The sequence below is a fragment of the Sceloporus occidentalis genome, unplaced genomic scaffold, assembly GCF_023333645.1.
Source record: "Sceloporus occidentalis isolate IW3139 unplaced genomic scaffold, rSceOcc1.0.p SCAF_87, whole genome shotgun sequence".
Lineage (NCBI taxonomy): Eukaryota > Metazoa > Chordata > Lepidosauria > Squamata > Phrynosomatidae > Sceloporus > Sceloporus occidentalis.
The window spans coordinates 2,466,621-2,482,547 of record NW_028317067.1 but is presented as its reverse complement, the minus strand read 5'-3'; positions in this window follow the sequence as shown (position 1 = coordinate 2,482,547).

Sequence of the window (15,927 nt, the reverse complement as noted above, 5' to 3'; positions counted from 1 at the left end):
CCGAAATCTCCAAGCCTCGTTTCACAAATGAAAACCCAGATGCACACTTGGCAACAGCCCTGAACTGGCCATAGCGCATCCCTTGTATGAAGACCGCATGTAGACCGCGGTTTATTAAGTGTGGTCTGACCTATTTTCCACTAATCCATCCCTGGTTGACAGGTAGGATGTTGGTGAATGTTAAAATGACTAGCGAGTTGTGTAAAACCTCGGCAGTTGGGTTAACCCTGTAAGTTACAACAGTAGTAAGTAGGGCTTCCAGTTGTTTGTTGTCCCAGAGCAGCTGGCGGCGATGAATGTGTGGTGCCCTAAGTGGCCGCTGAACATCCGGAAAAGGGTTGAAGACTAAATATGCTGTGGATGGACCGCTATTACGTCACACCTCTGCCCATGTAATGCCCTCAAGAATCCCCCCAGATAGGGGCACACAGATCCTGGCAAGTTTGGTGGATTGGTAGCTCTTGAAGGATCGGAACACGTATAGATGGCAGATATGACAGGTATTATAGGGGAGTCACATCTGGAAGGGGGCCCCAGGGCAGATCCATGCATCAATGCAGTATGCCAGGCACTTAAAACGGGTTACCCGCAGGTCGCAACAATATTATCTATTATTTTAGGACTACAACTATTACTAAATCTATATCCATAACTAACAGTCTATCTGCAAATATATTGCAATATGAAATTGTGTAACTAGGTGCACTTAAGAGCTCTTTATGGCCATTATAAGTGGATGCAGTAGGGTATGACAGAAATTCACATTCCTTTCACTAAGATACCACAGATTTAGATTTTTATTTTCCTGCTCCTCATCTATCAGCATATTAGACGAGGCCTACAACGTCCAAGGCCTCAGATGAACCCCAATGACCCTCCTCTATCTATGCTATGCTTAATCTCGTCCGTCAGTCTGCAGGGGGTACAATCAGTACCAATACACTGCCCCCTTGTTTGTGGGAAGAAAAGCTACTTTTATCCATTAAGATAACATTAATCAGAAATACAGCCCAGGTGTTGTCAATTTTGTAAATGACAATTGTAGATGGAAACGGCAGAGCATACCTGGGATTTTTTACTCGGACCCCTCCTTGCTGGATGCGGCTAGGACTTCCCGCTGACCCCAGTGGATGGTCCCGTTGATGTAACAGGCAGACCCAGTAATGTCACCGGCAGACCCACTGATGTCAGTGAGCGGTCTCGCCGATGTCCGTGCATTCCAGCTGGGGAGTGGGGTGTGTCAGGACCCCGCTTCCCCGACCCGAAGGATTCAGGTGTCGAACCGGAGAAGCAGCAAGTCTCTAGGCATGCAGCAAAGTGACCCCAAACTTTTGACTACTAGCGTATATGAGGCTCAAGCAAGCAGGAGCCCACCGTTCCTGATCTGTCACAGGCCACCTCACTGACTGGGCCCTTGCGGCCTGATACCCAGTGTCTGGGGCTTTGAGGGGCTTTGAGGCCCAGATAGCCTCTTTCTGAGCATTGATGCCAGGTGGGCCATTTCCAGGGGCTGTAGCCCCATTACTAGCTTTCGAGGCAGGGGCAAGAGGTTGAGGTGGGACAGAGGAGGGAGGCTCTGTCTTTAGCTTCACACTGGGCACCATGACTTCTGATGGCGGCCATGACACCATCAACATCTAATTATTATTTGTGTGATTTCTCATGAGGACATTACATATGTTTACATATAAAACTGTAAATATTAAATAGCTTTTCTATAAACAGTCATGTTTTTCAGGTTTTAAATAACCACTAATTATTGGAATGTGCATAAAACCCAGATCATTAGTTGACTTAGGAATACCCTCAGCCTGCTTAACAGGGTTAAGGGTTTTGCTGACTAAACCGAAGGTGAATCGGAATATTGCTTGACGGAGCGTGGTGTTGCTGGCTCACTGCCAACATGTGCTCTATGCCTAATATCCCATTGTTACAATATTGCCCCAGAATAATTCTTTGACATTGAGAAGTCGCTGATCCTCATTTTGGTTACATATTGTTGTGACACGGTGAACCTGTTTCGAACCACATGTGAAACATTGTATCTGACTGAATAGGGTGACGCAGGATCTCGGAATCTGTGGCAAACCAATCCTAGTGGAGCGTTGGCTTCCGCGTCCTGTATATGATTATAACAATGACATTTTCGCCACAAATTTGTTGGATAACCTATGATGAACAGAGAATATGGCCTCTTCATGAATGAAAGGGTAGCTACCAACATTCAGTATGGTCACGGGGAGCAGACATGGACAACTCACTTGTTTGCTCTACGCCTTACCATCTCACATCGATGATCAGCGATCATGGGAGAGTAAACTGCAAAAAAGTGCATTTCAGATCTATTGCTGTCAGTGAGACACTTTCTCATGTGCATTTATGAGTTTCCAAATCCTTTTTCATATGGGCCGAAGCTTACTATAAATGTTATAGATACCCCTTAAAGCTGCTTTTATGTCATTCTCATACAGAGGCCTCTCCTTGTGAACAAAGTTCAAAGAGGTATGACAGTACAGTGACTCTAAAGCCACACAATAATCCCATGATGTATTGTAATGGGTCATGTGAAACACAGAAAGAAGGTCATAATCTGAAACTATCGGCTCAGAGGTTGAGGTGTAGTGTAATGAAACTTTATTTTACTGAGAGTGTGGTAGATTAGAGGAACAGCTTCACAGCGAAGGTGGTAGAGGCCAAGGCAGTGAGGGTATTTAACCAGGCATGGGATGGCAAGACCAAGGACTGATTAAGAGTCTTTACAGCAGGGAAATGGGCAGACTAGATGGTTCCTATATGCCATCCAATTCTAAGTTTCTATGAGACCTAATGATTATTGTGTCTTTCAGTGTGTTTCCTTGTAACAAGAATAATAAACTTCCTTCAATGAACCCAGCGTTGCTGTTCCTGCTTTTTCATATTATTCTCTCTTCTTGTAGTTCATTTTTATGTGCTGCCACGCGATGAGGTCATAAAACATTGTCTCTTCAAATAGGCTCCTTTTGACCTATGCATTTACTTCTGTAATGTAGAGAATGTACCTATTCTGTGTTTCCCCTTTTTAAATGTGGAAGATCCTTAATGACTAAACAACAGATGTTCCAATAGGCTATTAACCATTTTACAATACACAGAATGATGAAAACCAATAAAGCCGGGTAGAGCAGGTGATAGTATAAGACAGGTAGGCTAGATGGCAAGCTTACTGGGAGAGTTCTCAACTCCCGATGTGTCTGTACGTATTTATGTATATTTGTATATAGATACATATTTGTTATGTATGTGTTAACTGCCCCATTTACATTGTACAGTGCTGCATAATTTGTAAATAAAATATATTATTGTTATCATTATTATTATTAACAACAACACACCTTGCACATGGGAGTGAACTATGTTGCTAAAGCAGTACTCTAGGTGAGCACCAGGGGGCAGTAGCCTTTGCAGTTTTAGCACACATTGTTAAGGGGGCTGGACCTAGGAGCTGCTGCTCAGCTTCTGTCTGCCTCTTGTTTGAAGACTTGCAGGGAGTGGGAGTCTTTTTTCCCCTCTTGCTGGGAGTGGGAGGAGGTTGTTCATTTTCTTCCTTAATACAGAAGCTGCTGTATGTCCAGAGGGGCAGCTGCAACAGGTAAGTGAGCACCTACCCCTTTAAACCCTCTCCCAGCTCCTTGCCTAAAATTCCCTGCCCTGGTGTTATCTTACAACCTGCATTACAGAAAAGTTTCTTTGTCCTAAAATCACTTTGTTTTCTAGGCAACGCTTAGTTAATTCAGCTCCATGCTGTGCTGTGTAGGTGAAGTCAGAGTGTGTATTTGTGAAATAGCTCCAACCACCCAGCCCCCCCTCTATAAACACAGACTCCAGTCTTAATTACAGTCTTCCCATTAACCTAACCTGGCAGCCAGGGTCCCCTATGGTGTTTCATATAATGCTACGTCCAGACTTGCCTAGCGATACTCCCTATTATTGTAGAATGCTGCCGCTATTACTTTATATCAGCTACTGCCCCTAACCCTTTAACACCAGGGAATACTAAAATGTATCCACAAGTTGCCTTTGGAATTGACCCTTACAATATTTCAGCATCTTATTTTAAATAGTCTGGATTATAAAGTTACAGGTGTATATTTAAAAGATCAGATTTTAATTACACTTATTTCTGAGAAGAATGGGTTAACTGGTATAACTTCTGGTTTTTGTACTCTCTGCATGTGAAGCATATATTACAGTTTTTGTGTGTGTGTATATATATGTATATATATATATGTGTGTGTATATATAATATACCCGAGGTGGTATATTACTTGGAAGTGGATATTTTAAAGGAGCAGTCAGCCATCCCTAGTCACACCACTCTGACTAATATACCAATCGGAAGCTTCAGGGTTTAATCCTGAACCGAGCAAATAAGGGAGAATCCACGCATGTTCAGAGTTGAATGTGCATGCGCAGAGTACCCGTGATGCTGCCTCGCAGAGATCAGGAAACAGTGTTTGGGAGAGTTAGATCTGAAAATCGTTTATGTGGTCAGGTCTGGACTAGTCATCTGGCCACCTGGGAAAATGCCTGATGGACCGGTGGCCGAGGGTGCTGTACACGTGCCTTTACCGACAGATAAGCAGATCAGCCCCTTCAGCATGCGGGCATCGTCTGGATAAACCTGGCCGCACACTGTGAGCGTGTGAAAGCATAGGGTATGGTGCAGAGTATCTGGCCGCTGGCCTTAAAGTGCTAGGCAGGCTTTTCGTCTCTGGCATGACCCTGAGTCTAGGTATGATTGCACCTTTAAGCAGGTTTGGCATTAGTGCCGTAATCAAACACTGAGACATGTAATAGACTTAGGAATGTTTTCCTGGGGTTACTCAAAACCCTAACGCTACCTCCAACATCAACACCTGGGAACGAGATTTAGCCAACACGGTCCGTATTAAAATATTAATGACTGTTTTTTGTTTTGCCATCTCAGTTTTCAATAAAAGATTTCAGTGTTGTGACAAAGATTTCTGAATACAATTTGATACCTAAAAAAACAAACAACAAACGAAAGCAACTCTGTGATTGATGGCATAGAATAAGATCCATTTTTACCGACATGTTTGTAGGGTGGCCCAGTGACGAGAGGCTTCATCCGTGGTCACTGACAAATGTTTGAGGACATGCCACGTGGTGGCTCGAGTTCCAAACCGTTGATGCTAAGAAATTTTCTAGAGAAAGCAAAGTTAAAATATTCTTATTTCATAGATTTTATTTTTTATTTTGTGCGATAGAAAACTGCTAATGGTCCTTTGCAGTTGCTTGTGTATAGATCTAAACAGAAGGAAATGTTAAATATTTGCCATGATTATGGTGTAAAAAGCAAGAATTATACTTTCTATAAGTCTTTGACGGACCTGCCACTGTATTCTTTTCTCTGAGGTTTAATCGCATAAAACCAAGGTGTTTTTTTCTGTGTCTATGGCAACAACCTATGAGTGCGTACTTTTGTGTCACATGAGACTCCAGTGTTCCTGGCAAAAATTATGAACGAGACAACAGTTTACAAGACTAAATTATAGGAATGGTTTGGAATTAACATACTCAAAAGTATCCTAATTCTGCATTTAGTTAGGGAAGTGTTAAATTCAGCAGAGTTGGTGGAACAGCACCTTTTAAAGCAGCGTAAGATTCTCATATATTAAAACAGGAAGTACAATGTAATGGCAGCAACCCATTTCTCCTGGTAATACCAATATTGGTAATTTGTGAGAACGTCTACTTCACTTTTTGCTTATTAACACAGTGGCATATTGTGCCTGGGAGCTGTCCTAGGCCTGACCCAGGATAGCTGCCCCGACCGCCCCCCGCCATGCTGTATCCCATCATATCCTGGCATGCTGTGCCGAGTAAGTTCATTTTGGGACCGGGAAAGACGGGAAATGCACCCCTGTGATTCCACAGGCTGGAATTCCCACCCTAGGCCAGAATATCCAATGAGTCTAGATCACAAAAGATCTACGATGTCCATAAGATGTTCTAAAACCTGCTTCCTCTGTCCCCTTTTTATAGCATCACCATGAAACATCATATACAAATGATACACGGAAACCGTTATCTGCCATTCTGTTTAGCCAAGGGTCCCTTTCAATTGTAAATGAGAAATTTAATGTTGAGGATCAGCTAAGGGTTCAATGGGCCAGAACCTGGTGAGGAGCAGTGGGTGAACTTTTCCTTCGTTTTCTCATGGGCTCCTGTCTGCTTTTCTTCCTGTTGTCGATTTCTTGCTTTTTGTTTATACCCCACAGACAGAGGAAAACAGTAGGGGTTTTGTGCACACAACAGGAAAGATACATTTTATCAGAACGGAACATTCAAGTTTGGTGGGGGGTAGGGAGCGTGATAGTTTGACCTGTCAATAAGCTCAAGTAAGACTATTCTTTCCGGGAATTTTCTTTCGCTTGTTGGTCGTGAACGTGCATCCTGTACCTTTTCAAATATAGGGTGCTGTGAAATCCAGCAAAATTAAAACTGTAGTCGGTAATATATGTAAGGGTATCGCTCCATTTCGACTATGGAAAATGCTCAACTGATGGAACCATAGCCTACTTTAGGGTTTTTTGGGTTCTCAAGAACTCAGTGCCTTCTGGACCATACCAACTAGTTGTTGTGATTCAGAGTTGTCTACTGTGTTGGTTCACAACATATTGAGCAATAGACAAATTCCATTGTTGAGATTATATGAAATTATTATATGAAATTTTGTCAATGCACCCCCCCAACACACACACACACACACACACCTTGCTATACATTGTTGTCTCTTTGCGAGCTCCTATGAAAAAAACAGGCATCAGTCTCCAAAAGGCATATTAAGGAAGTATGATAGAGAGAGGCGAATTCATCTATGGCTCCTTGCAGGTAAATGCACAATTGCTACCCTAGGCGGAAGTGCCCGCCTGGATAATCTGTATGGTAAATGTCTCCAGGATCTGTTCTAGAGAGGCGGATAGTGGGAGATGCAGGAGCAAGAAGAGTTATTAGTACAAGAAGAGCTCCTGGGTCCTACCATTAGCATTGGCAGATTTATTTGGTGGATATAGTCCACACGTGTTCCACCCCACCTGTCACGGAGCCTCAGGAGTGTTTACCTCTGTCTTGAACCTGTCACAACTCAAGATGAGTCTTGTCGTGTTTTCGGCACATCCAACATATGAACCCCTTTCATGTTTAGCCAAGCAAGGAGTCCCAAATCCTACTGAAGACGGGTGACTATATTTGAGATCTAGCATTCTTGTTATGTGCTCGTGACAGGGCCCTCTGCCCTTTGAAGTTGTTTATTATGGAATTCTCCACTAATCCCCCCCACTGGTGAACATGGTGGGCGATGCACAGAAGAAACTAATGCAAGCGTGACGAAATAACTGTGTGCTCATATATATGAGATCAACTGCAAAATGTTTTAATGGATACTGCTTGTTCCAAAAAAACAAACATGGAGGGAATTTTTGTAGGACAAGATGTAATCTATACATTGTGATAGCCAGTTTACTAGCGTATGTTCCATGCTTATATCGGTACGACACCTGCGGGCTTGTGAGGTAGAACTACAGCGCATTCTCACATTTCGGGCGAAGAATGAAAATGGGACTGTGGGATTGCGGTCATGAATGAGTGGAATAGATTGGCAAAATCTAGACGGTCCTGCCCTAAATTGGGAGGCATTCAGTAAATACCAATCTGAAATTGCAAAGAAATATCCTCTATTTTAAGTTTTTGCTTTTAGTACCTTCAGGTCCAGAACCTAAATGGGGCCTCAGACTGAAAGGATTATAATGCATTAAACATGTAATAAGTGGCACTCGAACTCAGTCATAAAGGGAAGGAAATGTTTGTCTATGTTGTGTCTGCGTGGTTAGAGGATGCTCTGTCATATGCCCATGAGCTTGTGACAATTGCGTAACAGTACATTTATTTATGTGGCATAAGCAGATTGCCTAGTACTGTTACAATAGTGGACAGTGAAAATATTAAACATTAAAATTGAGAATATGTGGAAATGACAATAACGTTAATTGCTGTTAGGATATAAAGGTGCAGAAGGAAAAAAGCTACTCTTGCCAGCTGATGGCTGGTGCCGTGTTGACTGTTAATACGTTTTCCTAATATAAGCCATTTTATAACCTACATTTTATTTTTATTTGTTAATTTATTAAAATGATTTTTGTGCAAATGCTACCTTTTCCACTTTTTTACTTTCAAAAAACAAAACCCAAATATAAAATGCCATTTAATGAAAACATTAACAAAAAAATTAAAATTTTTGATCTATATATTTTGAAGCGGTTGGGCTAGCACAGCCCAGTTATCAAATAAAGGACTCATTTCATGTATTTGCTACCGGTGAGCATTAACGTTGTTCATGTTTCTATATATGTTTCTGAAGCATACGGCTATTTGTTTTTTGTCTAATATTGGATGGACTACCTGTTTGTTGGTTAGACTAGTGACATCTTATCCCTCCCCCACACCCACCGAACGTGTCTGTCTCTGGCAGCTCATCTTTCTAGCTGCGCAACACACCTGTCTGTAGAACTCGTCGTGTGATTTGTTGAGGTCTCTGTGTGTCTGCACAATTCCCAGTCTGCGGTCTCGCAGGGAGTTACAGCTAAACAAACAATGGAGCTTGTCTAGGCAGCTCTTAGGAATACTAAAGCGAGAGCAGGAGCGAGAAACTTGTGGCAACTCGGCATTTTCAGACTGCGACCAGAATCTTTAGCCGGCCGCTGGCTGAGGGTGATAGGGCTTGTAGTTTTAAAGGGGACGTTCCATGGAAAAATATTTTTCTCCAGCGCCGTATACAGTAATATAACCCCCCCTCAGTGCCGTGTACAGTAATATAACCCCCCTCAGCGCCGTGTACAGTAATATAACCCCCCCTAGCGCTGTATGTAGGTTGCCATTGACAAAAAAATAATGGTTGTATCTCTTTTGTTCCAATAAACTTCCTTTATCTGCAGACCTGGAGGCCGCCATTATTATCAGTCATGTGATATTTTTGGTGACTTTGCCTGCTCAGACATCACACTGAACTGATTCCTTATGGCAATGTTAATGAAGTCCGTTCCTCCATAGAGTCCCATTAGCCAGTGTTTCTGAGCCGTTCTATTGTTTACCTCCAAACATTATGACGAGGAGTCAAGATATATATATTATATAACATAGCTAGAACTTTGTTATTATTCTAATTTATTAATGATGGGTAACTAGTGCTGGAAAATATATGAATCTGAGACATCAAGCCTCTGCGTATGATGGGACTTGTAGTTTAAGAAACAGCTGAACCTCTTTGCTATAACCTAATCTGAAGATAAACCATTCTAGCACGTCCTATAGTGGATTTATTCTAGTTTTAGTTTCATCGTGGCCCTGTGCATTTTAGATTTGTTTTTCAAGAGAAACATAAAAACACTCAGACATGTTTTTTTGGTCTCTCTGGACCCCCTTGGCGAGATTCAGGTGTAAGGTATGGCTGATGTATGTTCAGAGGGGAATTGCTTGGTGTACTGGGAGTCTGTAGCAGTCATAATAGTGCTCTATTGGGAAAGAATGACTGCTTAGGAGTATGTATGTTTTTACTCCTACTTTCTTTATTCTTCATATCCCCAAAATATTTAATTTCTGAGTGTAAACATTGATGTTTCACAAAAGTATATTTTTCTTATAACCTCTGTTGCTCTCATGCAGCTAAAAGTTACAGCTAACAACTCTTATAACCCATAAGCTTATGGGGCATCAATTTGGGGGATAAAAATATAATTTAGCCCCTTTATCAATCAATGGTAAGGCCGCACCTTGAATGTGCTGTGCAATTTTGGGCACCTATTCTAAAGAAGGATATTATAGCACTAGAAAGGGTGCAGAGGCGGGCTACAAAATTAATAAAAGGAATGGAGCACTATAGTTATGAAGAAAGGTTAACTAATTTAAATATGTTTAGTTTAGAAAAAACAGCGCCACGAGGGGATATGATAGCATTATATAAATATATTCTGGGCCGATACAAACCATTGTGTGCAAATCTGTTCATAAACAGGACTATGCGTAGGACACGTGGTCATGCGTTCAGACTGGAAGAAAGGAGATTTAGTCTAAGGCAGAGGAAAGGGGTTTTTACAGTAAGGACAGTAAGGATGTGGAATTCTCTGCCTGCAGAGGTAGTTTTATCGGAGTCTGTACAGACGTTTAAACAACAAATGGATGAATGCTTGCAAAAAACATAATATTCGGGGATATAATGTTTAAATTATGGGGAAACAGCTTCTTGATCCAAGGAGAAATCTGACTGCCATTCTGGGGTCAGGAAGGATTTTTTTTCCCCTTCTTTGTGCAAAATTGGAAAGAGCCACAACTGGGGTTTTTTTTTTTTGCCTTCTTTTCGATAAACTGCTAGAAATAAACAGATATAGGAAAGGCTGAGCTTGATGGACGCATGTCTTTTTTCAGCCTATCTAACTATATAACTATGCTTCTGATGTGCTTTTACGCAGAAGTCAATGAAATATTGCATGATTAATTTTTCAGCACGGACAGAGTAACATTTTAATCCAAGCAGATCAGTTTCTTTATAACGCTATAATAATTTGCTGGTCGTTTTAGGGATAAGCAATCAAAATTTTTTAATTGCACGCTAATTAAAAAAAAATTCCTAAAAATGGCTAAAATGCACCCTGTAGAATTGCGTTTTTTGCTCCTGCCCCACCCATTGTATTCAGGCAAAATACATAATTTATCATTGTTTTTTTAATGAAATTGCCTATAAATACGAGTTTACATTCTTCCAACTCCAAGGATTTATCTGTATTCGTACAACTTGGTCTCTGCTGTTCAGCTTTCCCATTCATGTCTGCGCATGTTAATAAGGTGCCTGAGTTTCCTGTGCTGTGCGTGCGCAGAAACTGTGCTTTTTTTTTTTTTTTTTTTCCTTCTTCTAAATATATACTGTTTTTAGCATGTGATCAAGGAATAGGGAACAAAACTTCATATTTAGGCTACTAGAAATATTGAACAATCAAATATTAAAAGGAGGTAAATATAAACTTTAGTTGATTAACAATATTTTTGTAAATCTCCTATAAATGTATTTAAAAAAATCAAGATATGGTAATGTTTTTTTTTTAAAAGGGACAAATTAATAGTTCTGAGATGATATTGTACATTTGCTATTGCTACTTTTTGTTAATATGGTGCCGACAGATTCCACAGCACTGTACAATGACATTTATATAAAGACGTTCCCCCGGACCTCGCCATCTAAAGTTATATATCTGGGTATGCTATAATATAAATATTATAGTATAGAAATCTGGGTATACCTGGTAAACAAAATAAAATCAGAAGATATTCACCATTTTATCTTTTTTTTTTTTTTTTTATTACATTATTTTTATTAAAATATTTCAATCAATCCTTTCAAAAAGATCTGGGTAGGGACACAATATTTAAAAATGATATAATAGTAGTACTTACATGATGTAATATGCTATATATTATATACGTGCTGCTGTAAGCAGTGGACCTTTTTTATTCTTTTGCTAAACGCGCTGTTGCGTTGACAGGTCCTTTTTAGGAAAATGGTGCAGATGGCTAATTATGTGCATATTTCATTGCCTTAACCCTTTTCCTGCCGTATAGACTGTGCTCACTTCTCCGGCAGGCAGATGTTGAATCTAAGCAGGTTTTGAGGGTGTTTCTCTTTAATATGCCCATTTCGGAGCGTGAGGGGTGGGGGTGATTGATAGTTTAGAATACATTATGCCTTCCAACAAAGTGTACTTTGAGAAGAGAGAGGCTAGAACAAGAGGTCAAGCTTTGACCTGCTGGGTGGTGGGCTCAATGGAAAAAATAGGAGGATGTTGTGGTTCCGGGAGGGATGGTGGATCTTGGGAACTCACATCCAGCTGAGTTGGTAGAAATCTCATCCTGAACAAAGTCTATACACGCGTGTGTATGTAGAACACAAAGAGATTGTTAGGCCTATATGTCAAGGACCTCTGATGCATGTATACATGCTTTTCCTAACGTACCTTCACTAAAATGAGAATTACACCTGTTCCATGTAAATAAAATGACGACATACATGAATTGTAATAATGCAGTTGTTTATGGCCCTATGTTTAATGCTGACGGGGTTAATCCTCCTTCCTTCGGGAGATGCGTTGAGCTGGAGATTACAAGGATTAGCTGGAAAGCTCTTTGTGGAATATAACTGTTTGTTTTACACAATCATTTAGTAGAGACGGGTACAGCGTTCCCCAGACAGATTCCTGCCGAGCGCTGGAGTGTCAGGGAATCCCTGCACCCATTGTGTCTCCCCATCGTTTCATGCGAATAAACACCATCTCTCCTCCATCTTGCACACCAGTGTTTGAGCAGCCATGCTTTGTGTTTGTGAAGCCCAGCTCGTCTCTATCTACTGGATGAATGAGACTTTCCCACCGTACTGAACTGAAGCATTTCATTTGAGACAAAACTTTTTGTTCCTTTTTTCTCTGTTCACCCACGGAACTTTATAAACCCTTGCGTAGTGTGATGCTTATCTCCCAGGCACTTAAACAGTTAACACAACTCTGTTAAGACACAAGGAGCCATGGTTGAAGCCTGGTGGAGGGGGGAGGGGCGGAAGAAATGAAGGGGTCCGAGGGTAGTGGAGGGAGTTGCGAGGGGTGACTCACTCTTTCAATGTACTGGCTATTTGCATGATCTGACGAGAAGTCTTTTTGTTCATGAGGGACCTTATCGGAGCCCCTGGGACAATGAGGGGCTTTCACAGTCAGTGTTGGCACCCAGCTCCAAGGCATGAGGGTGGGAGGGGGAGGTCAGTCTTTGTGCCAGGGGGTATGACTGCCTCTGTGTGTGGGGAAGCAGGACCCTCACCTCCCATAACACGTCCGTGCTAATTACCCTCATTTGCAAATATGACCCACAATCTCGTACCATATTTACATATGTTGCCATTCACCCCTGATCCCGTGTCTACGTAACGGATACCGTGCATGTCTCGCCTCTCATTCCTTAGTATGAATGTACATGCACACATAACCATTGTGTACGTCTTGTGAGAACACATTTCATATTTAGTTCGGATCCCCAAAATCTGTTGAGTTCTCTGTAAAGGTATAGATAAACCCATGTGCCGTTGCATTTCCTATTAAATACTCGCAAGTGGATAGTCTGTTACCTATGAATACCTACTCTCGGTAATTCATCATGAGTTTTGACCCAGGCCTGACCAAGGACAGAATCCTTCCACCTCAAGTATTCTTTCTGATCTGAGATGCCTACGGAAGTGGCATGTGGAGCAGGGTCCTTCCATGGTGGTCTAGTGATTGTAGCACAGATCTGCACTTATCAGAAACCTGTGCCTGAGGAACACGAGTTTCTCTGATGGTGCCGGCTTAGGCCTAAATACGCCTCTGACCATAAGGGTGTCTAATAAATCTTTAAGCATATTGATTGTTACCGGAGTCATGTTTTCACTGGAAGGCACAATGGAATGAGAATTTCCATCGCCAAAGCATCAGACTAGAATTACTCTTTGCTAGTCTAGTTGCTGGGGAAGAGTTTTCGGTTGGAGACCGTCAGTGGGTAAATGAATGAGACAGAAGCGAATGCACCTGTGGGTTTCCTTATTTTTAGACGCTTTCAGCTACCTTTTGAAACAAGTTGAGGAAAGGAGTGTAATCAATAGAATATCCTCCACTTGCATAACAGCTGTCCTGACCGCTTCACAAATTAGAGATGAGAGTCCATGGGGAAGGCCTCTCGAATCAATTACCTAATTTAAATGGCAAAAGTTCCTTATCTAGACATCCCGTGCATCTTTATGACAAGTCTCTTGTATGCTGTTACAGTATATTTTAGAAACAAAGACAGCTCTCCTGTGTTTTCATATGCTGAACGTGGCTGGTGGTTTTGGTTACTATATACCTACTAGTATTTGCGCCTGCTTTCTTTGTGGTCTAGTGATGCAGGATATGATGTCATATTTTATTACTTAATAAAAACCTACAGCAGTCCTGAGAGCAAGAAATCTGCCTCTCCTACCTGACTGTCCTTGGCATGATGGTGCTATTTTTTAAAACTTGTCTCTCTTTTCCCTGGGCCACCAACTTTAGAGCCCCCTTATCTGTAATCAAGTAACATTTGTAACCCATATAGCCTCTTTTTTGCAACAGCATGTACGGTGTGTGTGTGTGTGTATGTATGTGTGTATATATATATATATATATATATATATATATATATATATATATATATATATATATATATATATATATATTATATTATATTTCACTTCATAGTGCTAATTTTTAAGCTTAAATAATTCCCTGGGACACAACGAGGATATCTGTCCTTCTGTCTCCATCTTTTCTCAATGCCTCTGGTCTTCCCATCATGGGAAAGTATTGGTTTGATGCTGCCAGGTCAATATGGCAGATAGGTGGGTTTAGGTATCGCCTCCCACCCATGTAAAGTGCTAGTAGGCAACATACAAATTCAGAAGGGGTGGAACTTGGTGGGAGATGATTGTATCGACTAGTATTTTTTTTTTAACCAGCTAAAGGGTTGTCTGGCCAAGGACAGGTTGTAGACCACAATGACACCACAGCCTCCTATCTGTGAAAACTCAATAGTGGTTATTACCAACATCTAGCAGAAAATGGTGAACTGCTGCACGTGAACGTACTGGTGGGAATACAAATGACCTAAATGATCTGAAGTGTTAGTATGTGTGTTGGCTAATTAGTTGAAGGCTGTAGGTGTGACTGTTTTTTGTGATTAAGGGTTGGAATAGCGCTGTTGGGTTTGCTCTTCAGGATCAGGCAGATGAAGCCATTTGCTGCTGTCAAAGTCTCGCTCCCTGGGGACATGCGTGTGATCTGTTCACTGGAGGACAGAGGATCGTTGTTATGAAATAATTTATCATTCTCATATACAGAGTGGTCTTACTGTCCCACATTCTCGGATCCGTTCCCCTTGCTCTCTTTGCCTTTGCTGGCATATAATGAGTTAATCTGCTCTGAAGGGCTGTTTCACCGACCCTTAAAAGGGAAATGTCACCAGTACTCTCGTTTGGCAGATGCTGTCACAGTGGCATGAGGAGGAGGGGTGGTGGGGACAGGGCTTTCCAGTCCCACAGACACTTTCAGCTTCTGCTTCATCTTCTTAATGTGCCAGCACCCCCTTGAGATTTCCCTCTCTGTCCCCACATACACACATCTGCCTATTGTTTCCCTTCTCATGTACAGTGCGTTCGGAGCAAAGAGCGGTTGAAGGTTTCTCAACCACAAGACGCACCAGCTTGTGAGTACTTGTCTATTTGCTCCATATATATATATATATATATATATATATATATATATATATATATATATATATATATATATATCTCCAAGCTAGCTTGTAGGTTCCCCTTTTGCAGAAGGCATTGCCACCTATAAGGTGGGTGTAGACAATGTCCCAGTTAGATCCCTTGGTACCAAATACAAGGAGGACGAAAAATAATTTATTTTCGTGAACACCTGATCTAGCTTTCTTTAACAAGGAGGTTTAAATAAAGTTTAAACCTTTTGGCAACAGTGGACAATAGAGCCTTACTCATCAATTGATTAATATACTTCTTAGTGTTATGTTTGCCTCCTGTGTACTTAATATTTTTATTTTTTTTGCTGCATTAACCTTTACCTCGGTCTACAAGGGCTTGGGTTGTTAGGTGTTCCAGTGTTTTGGTGACCACTCTGGCAATGAAGAGGTTAATCTTTTGCTGTGGCTGTTATGATACAGTGTGAAGGATGGTCCTTTTGTTTGTATGTGTCTGTATAGAAGTGATACTCTTGGTGGATCTTCACAGGGTTCTACTGTTTGTTGGGTTTTGTCCACCTAATTCTGTGG